Below are 10,571 nucleotides of genomic sequence, written 5' to 3' on the forward strand. Positions count from 1 at the left end.
TAAAGGAAAAAGAGACTCCCAAAAAATCTGCTTTAAGTGGGATGTGAGAGGGGTCTGACTAGGTGTTTTTAATTATTCTGAATCCATTGCAAGCATTTGTTTTGCACGAAAACATTCTTGGGCTAAAAGTGGACCCCACAAAACGATGGTTTAGTGATGAGTGATCACTTTTCACAGTTTTGTGGGGTCCATATTTAGCCCAAGGAATGTTTTTCGTGCAAAACAAATGCTTGCAATGGATTCAGAATAATTAAAAACACCTAGTCGGACCCCTCACATCCCACTTAAAGCAAATTTCTTTGGGAGTCTTTAGTAAGTGAATGAGACCTAAAGTTACCCTGGCTGTCAAAGATTCTCCTTAAGGATTTTGAATTTCAAACTTTGTTAGATATGTTACCTAGACACCTTTACGAACACATTGGTGAAGAAATCGTTTGGTAAGGAATTTATTCCCAGCTTTGACAGGTATTCTGATATTATTCCCTGAGGAGAGGGCATATAAAAGCTGGAACACTAGATACACTGTAAAAAAGAAACAGGCCGCTTTTACACTTGTTAAATCATGATTAGACTACATCAACCCTTAGGATTTAGCTGTGTGGATCTTATAGATAAAGGATTGACAGAATACAGGATAACAACAGGGATGAGGACAGGAGGAGGTATAAAAGAGACATGGCAGGAGGGACAGCACAGCGACAGACAACATTATAATGACAATAAAACAAGAGGATAGATTGAGGTTTTAGGAAAGCAACGAAGTATGAGAATCTTTACAGTGATGTTTGGGGTCCCAGAGATAATGTAGAAAATAAACAAAACAGAGTGTGTCAAATGAAAATGTTTGAGAAACTCTGCTCTGATCAAACCTCGATATTTCCACGTCGCATTTGTTCGACCAAGGGTCAGGCTTAGGCTTAGGTTTTAGGGTAAGGTTTAGGCATAGTTTTACTGAGGTTAGGGTTAGGTTTAGGCAGAGTAGCGTTCACCAGGTTAACATTCACCAGCGTCGAACTACTGGGATGTCGAACAAATGTTACGTGGAGATATGGCCAGGGGCGTCACAAGGGGTAGGAAAGTGGGACTGAGTTACCAGGGCCCAAGGTGGAGGGGCCCTAGTAACTTTAGCTATTAAAAAATAGCAGATATACAAGCTCACAGCGCGGCACCGAGTGCCGCGCTGCGAGCTTGTAGATCTGCTATTTTTGAAAAGTCGTGAAAATGTGCGCAAATCTTTGAATATATGTATTTTTTTAAGTGAACATTTGTAACTAAAATTTTGCTTCTGGGGGGTCCCTGGAACTAAATATTTTGAGATGGGGGGGTCCTTCACATGAAAAAGTTTGAGCATCACTGACATGGAAACATAGGTTTCTTGGCACACATTTTCACGATTTTTCAAAAATAGCAGATCTACAAGCTCGCAGCGCGGCACTCGGTGCCGCGCTGTGAGCTTGTATATCTGCTATTTTTCAATAGTTAACATTCATGTGGGGGCCCGCAGTGAATCCTTGTACCCAGGGCCCAGAATTTGGTGTGACGCCCCTGGATATGGCCACGCTCCACCTGGGCTCTAGCAGGCGAGCCCAGGGGTCTTGGTGGTGACAGGGACGATGTGGCTCTAGCAGGCGAGCCCAGGGGTCTTGGTGGTGACAGGGACGATCATGTGGCTGACGCTGTCCATGGAGGCGTCGGTGTGCGAGCGCCCTCGCTGCTCGTCCGACTGCAGCCTCTGTCTGCGGCCGTCGGACAGCAGGCGGCTCCTGCCGTCGGAGGAGTGCAGCCGGGTCCTGCCGCTGTCGTAAGACACCACGCTGGAACCCGACGCAGACCTCAGCCTGGTCATACTGGTGCTGGACACTGTGGGAGGGACAGCAGGGTTCATCAAGATGTCTGTTCACACGGACATGTCCGTGGCAAAGACTTGGCCATGTCCGTGGCAAATTCTAAGAGGTGGTGCCATAGTTTTGTACTTTTTCTGTTTTAATATGTGTCTATGGAGCATGGTCGGATTGGGATTCATTTTCAGCCCGGAAATTTTCAAGCACCACCATAACTCGAGTGAGTACAAATAGAACCAAATGGCCCCGTATAGGGTATAGACCTGTTATAGTCTTTCAGGGCTATCTCCTTTTCTCTCAATCTTTTTTGTATGTCTGTGGCAAAAATAGATATTTTGACAAAAATGTCCACCACAAGCCAACACGGCGATGACCTCTGGAGGAGAGGTCAGTCATTTGTAGTTACTAGTAGCACCAGATTGGTATTTAATATAGGCTAGCATAAACTATGCACAAAAAGTTAGTAAACTTAACTTCAGTTCATTATATCTCGCCTTGGTACCAATTGGTATTGTGTTTTGTATAATTGTTATACTGCTAGTGTACTAGGTTGAGTAAAACAACTGTTTTGAATAGATACGTACTGTATCCCATGCCCTGGATGAAGTATTTCAAGGCTTCAATCATTTTGGCTGGCTGTGGACAGAGAGAAACATTACATTACAGTCATGATCTGCTTGTCATCAAACTCAGGAAGCAGGTTTCTAATAATGCTCATGTTATTTTATGAAACAGATGTTCAAATTGCACACTGTTTGTCACTACATTATATTCACAAATGTGCAGTCCAGAAACCTCAAAACATCCAAGCATGTTGACATAGAGGTGGTTAAGCCTACCTGATCCACTTGAGGTTGTCCTCCACAGTCTGACATCTGGGGGGACAGAGAAGGGCTTTATGTCTTATGTTGTCATATGTTTACCAATAATCACCTATAGTAATAGTAGTAATTGGTCTATTGCTTTGACATGCAAACATTATTCAGTATATAAACAACAGCGTTTTCTAATGGCATGCAACAGTTTGCAACAGGATACAGTTTGGAGAGGTGAGAGGTGCAACAGGTGATCGCATCTTTGGTGGTGGATGTATATCTGATAATGGTCAATGGTATTTAGAGAACCGATGTCTAATTAGTTGAATCTTTTATTTCTTGTTCTTTTTTGCAGTGCAAACCCGCATACAGCTGCTGCCAGAGAGTCAGCCCATGGATCAGTGTCAGTCAGATTGTGTTTCAGTGGGTTATAATGTACCTTCAGCAGTGTGGACCTGGTGGGGTTGAGTTTGGAGTTACAGTCGACAACGTCCTCCACGGCTGGGGAGCTGTCGCCAACTACGAGAAGAGTGGTGCACCTAAACAGACAGACAGACAGACAGACAGACAGAGACGTCAGACACTGCATACAGATACTGTGGGCATGGAGCCATGGACGGACAAACAGAAAAGTCTGAATAGTCAATTCATGTTTGTTTTCATTTATATGGCTGCTATAATTTATATAGCTGCTAAATGTCCTATGAAATGGACTCGGCGAGCTTCAAAGAGAGTGTGGCAGACAGATTACTCTAGATAGATATATTGATTGATGAGTGAGTATTGATTGATGAGTGAGAGAGACAGGCAGTTTATCGTAAATGTTATTCTAATCTAACCTGTCAACTGGACGTTAGATGGGATTTTATGCGATGTGATGTGATGTGATGTGATGTGATGCCTGGCGTCACTATTCTGTGGTGAGGAGATTTGGTGCCAGACCCCTCGGGGATATCGGTCAACGGAAAAAGTCAGTGAGTCAAAATGAGCAGGGACGTGCAGAGAATGTTAGAGAGGCAGGGGCTGACATTTCTAAAAGGGCCTTTTGGTGAAAATATAGAAAATAGCAGACCTCCAAGCTCGTGCAACAATTTGTGAACTTGAAGGTCGGCTATTTTCTGCACTTGATACCACACTAAACTAAGCATAATCAATCAAGTGAATACTGGAGATGTGGCATATGGCAATGTATTTCTACACAGAGAGGGCAATTCTCTCAACATACGATGCTGCATTCAAGTTCAGGAGAGTGTAGACAAGGCAATTCTCTTGAATGCTGCCTTCAGATTATGGCATGGAAAGAGGGGCATTTGCATTTCTTTCACCACATAGTGAAAACTGCATTCATCGTCTGGATAGGGCACTTTTACTGACCGGTAAAATGGCAGTTTGATGTCTATGTGTGCACATGTCTGAAAATGAGTCAAGGAGTATGTTCATGACATGATCGTTTGGTGACAACATGTTTATTTTGTTAAACCTTCACTTACTTGAGCGTCCTGACGTTGACGTTTCCCTCAGGGACGGGCCTCTCCACGTCCAGGGCTCGCCTGCTGTTGTAGGAGCGCCAGAAGTGTCCCAGGTTGGTCTGGTTCATGGACGTGTTGATGTAGTGGCGGTACGTGGCGATCAGGTCCAGGTTGATCAGGATTTCATCCTGAACAGTCAAGAAAGAGAGAGAGAGACAGAAGGAAATCACGAAAAGAAGAAACTAATAATATGAAGCGGTCGGTCGCTATGGTAAAGCAAAGGGCACCGTACTCGCCGGGTGTCAAGCTTACCTTTCCGAACAGGTGTGAGATGATGGAGTCAGTGAGCGTGTGCGTCCAGTCAGTGATCTGGAATAAGTACAGCAACGTTACAAATGCAGTTCACAAAAGACTCGAGTATCCAGGGACGTGCTGGGCCTCTGATTCAGCTCGGGAAATAGAGTTGGGAGAGGCCCTCATTGCGCGCTACTCAAAGATTTGCCATTTCAGATCATGGCAAGTGACAAGCCAGTGGGACAATTACATGAGTTATATTTCGTTGTTTTCGGGTGGAAACCATGCATGTCCAAAACCGTTTGTTTTGTGTTTATCATTTTAAAAATGATTTAAACTAGTGAAAACAGCCGATCTACAAGAACACAATGCCTCGCAAGTACATTTTATAGATGATAAATACAAAACGGTTTTGGACATACAAGGTTTCCACCCGACAACGACTATATGCTATAAATATAAGGTGCTGGGAGTGAAAATTATAATGTAGGGGTGCCTCGGATTAAAAAAATATTCATGGGGTGCCCTGAGACAAAAAAGTTTGGGAACCCCTGACACAGGGCTTAAGTGGTTAAAGTACAACAACATCTACACTCAGAATATACACAGACACAGCCTATAGATACTGTGTATAGGTCATTACATTTTTCTCAAAATGATTTTTGTTTTTACATTGTGAAATGATTTTAAAAAATGATTTAAATAATGTTGCCAAAAAGAGAGAGAGAAAAAAAATGCTGACATTGACGTGACTCCTTTCTAAATAATAGGACTTGTTTTTGCATTGGGTTCCGCCCTCTGTTCAACTCAGTGAGTTGAGAATGGAAACACTGCCCTCATGTGGATTCTTTCATATCACACTGTAACACTGTTAGTGAACAAACACTCGGTGGGAAGGATTCCTGTCACAATATAGAGCCGTTTAACACTGTTACTGAACAAGCACTCTATAGCAATGATTAGTGTTAGTGAACACACATACTGTGATTCCTACCTTGAGGCAGCAGCAGCAGTTAGTTGTTTCTCCAACACAGACTGGTTGGACTTCCTGGTCAGGTGAGCAGGCTGGGTGTGAATTCCTTGGCTACAGCGACATCTGTTGATGGGGACCTACTGATTGGTTTTATTTCACCAGACTCTACCTAGCTCCAGTGGGTTGGGGCGGCCGCGGCCGCTTCGCGGCCGCTGCCAGAGCACGCAGTCCGGCTTGGGTGCCCTCCGAGACCTCGGTGTCTGAGTCTGGAGCTCTGTGAAAAAAAAGAAAAAAGAAAAAAAGCCAGCTGCTGAGCGGGCGTGCGTGCGTGCGTGCTTGCGTGCGTTCAGTGCAATGTGAATGCATGTGACCAGTTGATAGGAAGATAGATAGATACGTAATAAACATGAACTAAAAGGAGATCCCAGTAATGTTTTTGGCTTATTTCCACAGGGAAGTCATTCATGAATGAACGAATTATTGATATAGGACTGTCATAGGTACAGTGTCATTGACAGTACAGTTCACTGGTACAAGGTCAACTAAAAGGTGATCCTAGAAAAGACTAAGTCAGGGGGAAACAATTTAAAAAATAAAACAATAAAAACAGCCGATCTACAAGGCTGCATGTGGGCTTGTGGATCAGCTGTTTTGGGTAAATGTGGGTTTGTATTGACCCCTTTATCGAGTGATTGATTGATTGAAGACTTTACGACAAGTTTCATGACAGTACAGTTCACTGGTACAAGCTCAACTAAAAGGAGCTTTATTTATTGAATGAATTATTTCCCTGTCTCCACACCAGGCCCAACTGCGCCGCCACTGACTGATAAATTGCGACCGTCGGGTCGCAGTTCCTATCGAAACCTCGACCGGCTGTCTGTCTGTCCGTCACACTTTTGCCCTGCTCATATCTCTGCAACCGCTGCCCCAATCCGTGCCAAATTTGGCACACACAGTCCTTGCCTGCCAAACTACGATTCTCACATGGCCCTCCTCTTCTAGCGCCACCATGAGGCCAAAACTCATTCTGGACACTGCTCCTACAAATCTTGCCCTAAAATCACACAAATCGGTACACACTTGCTCTACGCTCATGTCATCAACATGGATCTGTCCCATGTAGCGCCACCTTCAGGCCGATTTTTTTAAACCCCTTTTTGGACACTACTCCTACAGATTTTGCCCTAAAATCACGCAAATCGCTACGCAGTCAGTATATATTAGGGAGTCTTACTGGTTTAATTATTTATTTCCCGACTATGTTTCCGAGACTGATTATTTATTTATTTATTTCCCGACTATGTTTCCGAGACTGATTATTTATGTAATTAATTATTTATTTATTTCCGCCCCTGGACTCCGCCCCCCCCAGGCGTCTGCCTATCGATCGGCTGGGCTTTAAAGAGCCATAACTCCGGTTTGCAGCGTGCTACCGTCTCCAAACTCGCTTTCTGGCTTCTCGTGTTACTGGTATTAAATACCACATACAAGCTCACGGAAGCTCCATCCAACTTTCTGCGCAATGCATTATGGGATGTTGGAAAGTTGTGGATACTAGCAACAGAGTATTTAAATAAATAAATAAATAAATAAATATATAATGAATGAACGAACACATGAATAAATAAATAAATAAACAAAGAAAGTGTGTGTGTGTGTGTGTGCATGCATGCATGCATGCGTGCGTGCGTGCGTAATTACTGCCTCCTCGTTAAGAACCCCACACATTTAGGCAAATTCTTTCTTTCTTTCTTTCTTCCTTCCTTCCTTCCTTCCTTCCTGTAAATGAGGCCGCATGACAAGCGTTCTCGTCACCGCGCTGACGGGGTAATTACATGCAAATACAAGGGGTGGAGTCGAACTTAACGAGTGGGCGTGGTTTCAACTACACGCTCACAACGCGTCGCATCAAGACGCGTTGTGAGCTTGTAGATCTGCTATTAACGAGTGGGCGTGGTTTCAACAAGAGGGAGGACTCTGACTTAACAAGTGGGCCTAATGAGTTTTGTGGGCGTCGCATGCATTAATTATGTAAATTAAGCCGACTTATGCAAATGGGGGGGGCGGGGCATGGTTTGGAAATGCGTGTGGGCGTGGTGCGTGCGTGCGTGTGCGCCTCAATTAAAATTAATTAATTAATTAATTAACTGCCTCCTCGTTAAGAACCCCGTAAATTTAGGCAAATTCATTTCCTTCCTTCCTTCCTTTTCTTTCTTTCTTTCTTTCTTTCTTTCTTCCTTCCTTCTCCTTCCTTCCTTCCTTCCTTCTAAATAAATACATAATTAAATAGCGGGGGTCCCCGAGGGTGTCATCGCGTGCGGGGCGGCGAGCCTGATTATTATGTAAATGAGGCTGCATTAATTATGTAAATGAGGTCGGGGTGTGGTCTGCATTAATTATGTAAATGAGGCTGTTAAGTGGCGTTTCCCAGCGCGTAAAAAATTTAGACGACCGTATGTAAATGAAGGGGAGGAGCTTAGTTGACGTATGCAAATTGGGGGCGGGGCATGGTTTGGAAATGCGTTTGGGTATGGTTCGCATACATTATGCTCGCATACATTATGCTAATGAGGGCGTTAAGGTGGGTTTCCCAGCGCGTAAAAAATGCAGACGACCGTATGTAAATGAAGGGGAGGAGCTTAGTCGACGTATGAAAATTGGGGGCGGTGCATGGTTTGGAAATGTGTGTGTGTGTGGTTCGCATAAATTATGCTAATGAGGCTGTTAAGTGGCGTTTCCCAGCGCGTAAAATATGCAGACGACCGTATGTAAATGAAGGGGAGGAGCTTAGGCGACGTATGCAAATTGGGGGCGGGGCATGGTTTGGAAATGCGTGTGGGCGTGGTTTGCAGACATTATGCTCGCATACATTATGCTAATGATGGCGTTAAGGTGGGTTTCCCAGCGCGTAAAAAATGCAGACGACCGTATGTAAATGAAGGGGAGGAGCTTAGTCGACGTATGAAAATTGGGGCGGGGCATGGTTTGGAAATGCGTTTGGGTGTGGTTCGCATACATTATGCTCGCATACATTATGCTAATGAGGGTGTTAAGGTAGGTTTCCCAGCGCGTAAAAAATTTAGATGACCGTATGTAAATGAAGGGGAGGAGCTTAGTCGACGTATGCAAATTGGGGGCGGGGCATGGTTTGGAAATGCGTTTGGGTATGGTTCGCATACATTATGCTTGCATACATTATGCTAATGAGGGCGTTAAGGTGGGTTTCCCAGCACGTAAAAAATGCAGACGACCGTATGTAAATGAAGGGGAGGAGCTTAGTCGACGTATGAAAATTGGGGCTGGTGCATGGTTTGGAAATGCGTGTGGGCGTGTTGCGCATACATTATGCTTGCATACATTATGCTAATGAGGGCGTTAAGGTGGGTTTCCCAGGGCTTAAAAAATACAGATGACCGTAGTGAGCATTCGTTCCACGAACGCATTCATTCAATGAATGAATGAATAAATAAATAAAGTGCACATGCACACACGTGTGTGCGTGCTTGCGTGTGTGCGTGCGTGCGTGCGTGCGTGCGAGCGAACGCACGTGCACGCACGCACGCACGCACACTTTATTATTTATTCATTCATTCACGCACGCACACACGCATGCACACTTTATTTTTTAATGAATTCATGAATACAGCCTGCGATATGCGTGAAATCTTGCAAGCACATTCCCACTAGGTCAAGGAACAGATGCCTCCCTTCTCACATTGGCCTGTTATAGCGCCACCAGCGGGTCAACTTTTGCATAACACATTTTTGGAACAAAATGCCTCAAATCATGCATGCAGCTAATTTCAGTAACGTCAAAGAGAGCACTGCCTGCGATCTTGACATTTTGTACTTTTATAGACATTGTTTTCTGGCTTGAAGCGAGCCCACAATTGTTTCGAAGGAACAATATTTTCTAGTTTCCATATGATATGCGTAACTACCGCTGACGCAGCCGACGCATGCGCATTAGGGCCCGTGACGTCCAGGGGCACACGCAGGTGGAGGAGAAAAAAAAAAAATCTAATAATAACAATGTATACAGACGGAGCCGCTTCTGTCCTGATCTGTTGCATCTATTTCCTGTAGTAGGCTGCTACCATTTCAAAATAAAACATGTGTTGAATGATCACTTTACAAATATCCAATACAATGACTCTTGTTTTGAAATGTCCACTGGTATGACAGGAAGCTATGACAGGGCCCCTTAGTGCTGCTGACGGAACACAGGCTGAAGAGACGTTCTGAACTTCTGAAGTAAAAACAACACTCTCGGGCATTATGGAATATAAAGTTTCAACACACGACTTTGGGGAACAGTTAATATTTGCCATGCTCTCTAAAACCAAGACACTGTGGAATATGGAACAAAACGTGCCCAACTGGTCTTGTTGTTGTCATCCACCTTACTTTAGCAGGTGAGTTAAGTAATTAATATAAATAATGCTGGTTTGCAGTGATGCATCACTGTCAATTAAACTGTGTGCTGTCATTAATGTAGGCCTAGTTGTCTTAATGGATGATATTTATAATGCTGTTTTGGAAAAACGGCGTGGTGATGTTTGTAGTGTGAAGACTAATGTCAGAGTTGTTGTGTTGGAGTGCCATAGGGAAGAGTTCATTAGCACCAGAGAGAGATGGAGACAGTGAGACACTACTTGGTTGGGCTACATATTGTCATGAATTAGATGGCGAGTGTGTAGATGTCTTCTGTTGGAGCCTGGTGTCCCGCATTTGCGCTGTCTGCATTTGCGCTGTAGAAAAAAGGTGGTTGTTGTTGTTGTTGTTGTTGTTGTTGTGGGGCACTTGGTGAAAATCTCGCATCGGGGCACACCGGGGGCTAGTTTCGCCACTGTGTATGTCCAAAAAAAAAAAAAAAATGATTTAAACTAGTCAAAACAGCCGATCTACAAGCACACAACGCCTCGCACTGTAGATCTGCTGTTTTCACTACTTTTTGTGCAAACAGTAACATTTTTACTTTTGTGCAAACAGTTTCATTTTTTCCTAATGGCCCGGCCTGGACCGACCGATAATGAACCGGCCGTTCGGGAGTTGTCCCGCTTTTCCCAATGGCCAGCACGTCCCTGCGAGTATCTAAAAGGACCATAGCTACGATTCACAAGATGTCGTGATTAAACAATGGCTGAAGGAAGGTGTTGGCATGAGGCGAAGCGAT

General features: G+C 44.1%; 1 pseudogene across 1 annotated transcript in view; it reads right to left on the reverse strand.

Annotated features, from left to right (window-relative positions):
* Positions 1-1,621: 1,621 nt before the first annotated feature.
* The window catches only part of LOC308300024 (protein NDRG1-like), a 10,750-nt pseudogene continuing 1,800 nt past the window's right edge, over positions 1,622-10,571 (reverse strand). Inside the window, exons 5-10 of the transcript in view lie at positions 4,438-4,494; positions 4,147-4,313; positions 3,096-3,195; positions 2,681-2,716; positions 2,426-2,477; positions 1,622-1,860 (exon numbers count right to left, since the gene is read on the reverse strand). The product of the transcript in view is annotated as a protein NDRG1-like (transcript). The remainder of the gene's footprint in view (positions 1,861-2,425; positions 2,478-2,680; positions 2,717-3,095; positions 3,196-4,146; positions 4,314-4,437; positions 4,495-10,571) is intronic.

Source organism: Nannobrachium achirus (genome assembly GCF_963921795.1).
Source record: "Nannobrachium achirus genome assembly, chromosome: 2".
In the NCBI taxonomy this organism is placed as follows: Eukaryota; Metazoa; Chordata; class Actinopteri; order Myctophiformes; family Myctophidae; genus Nannobrachium; species Nannobrachium achirus.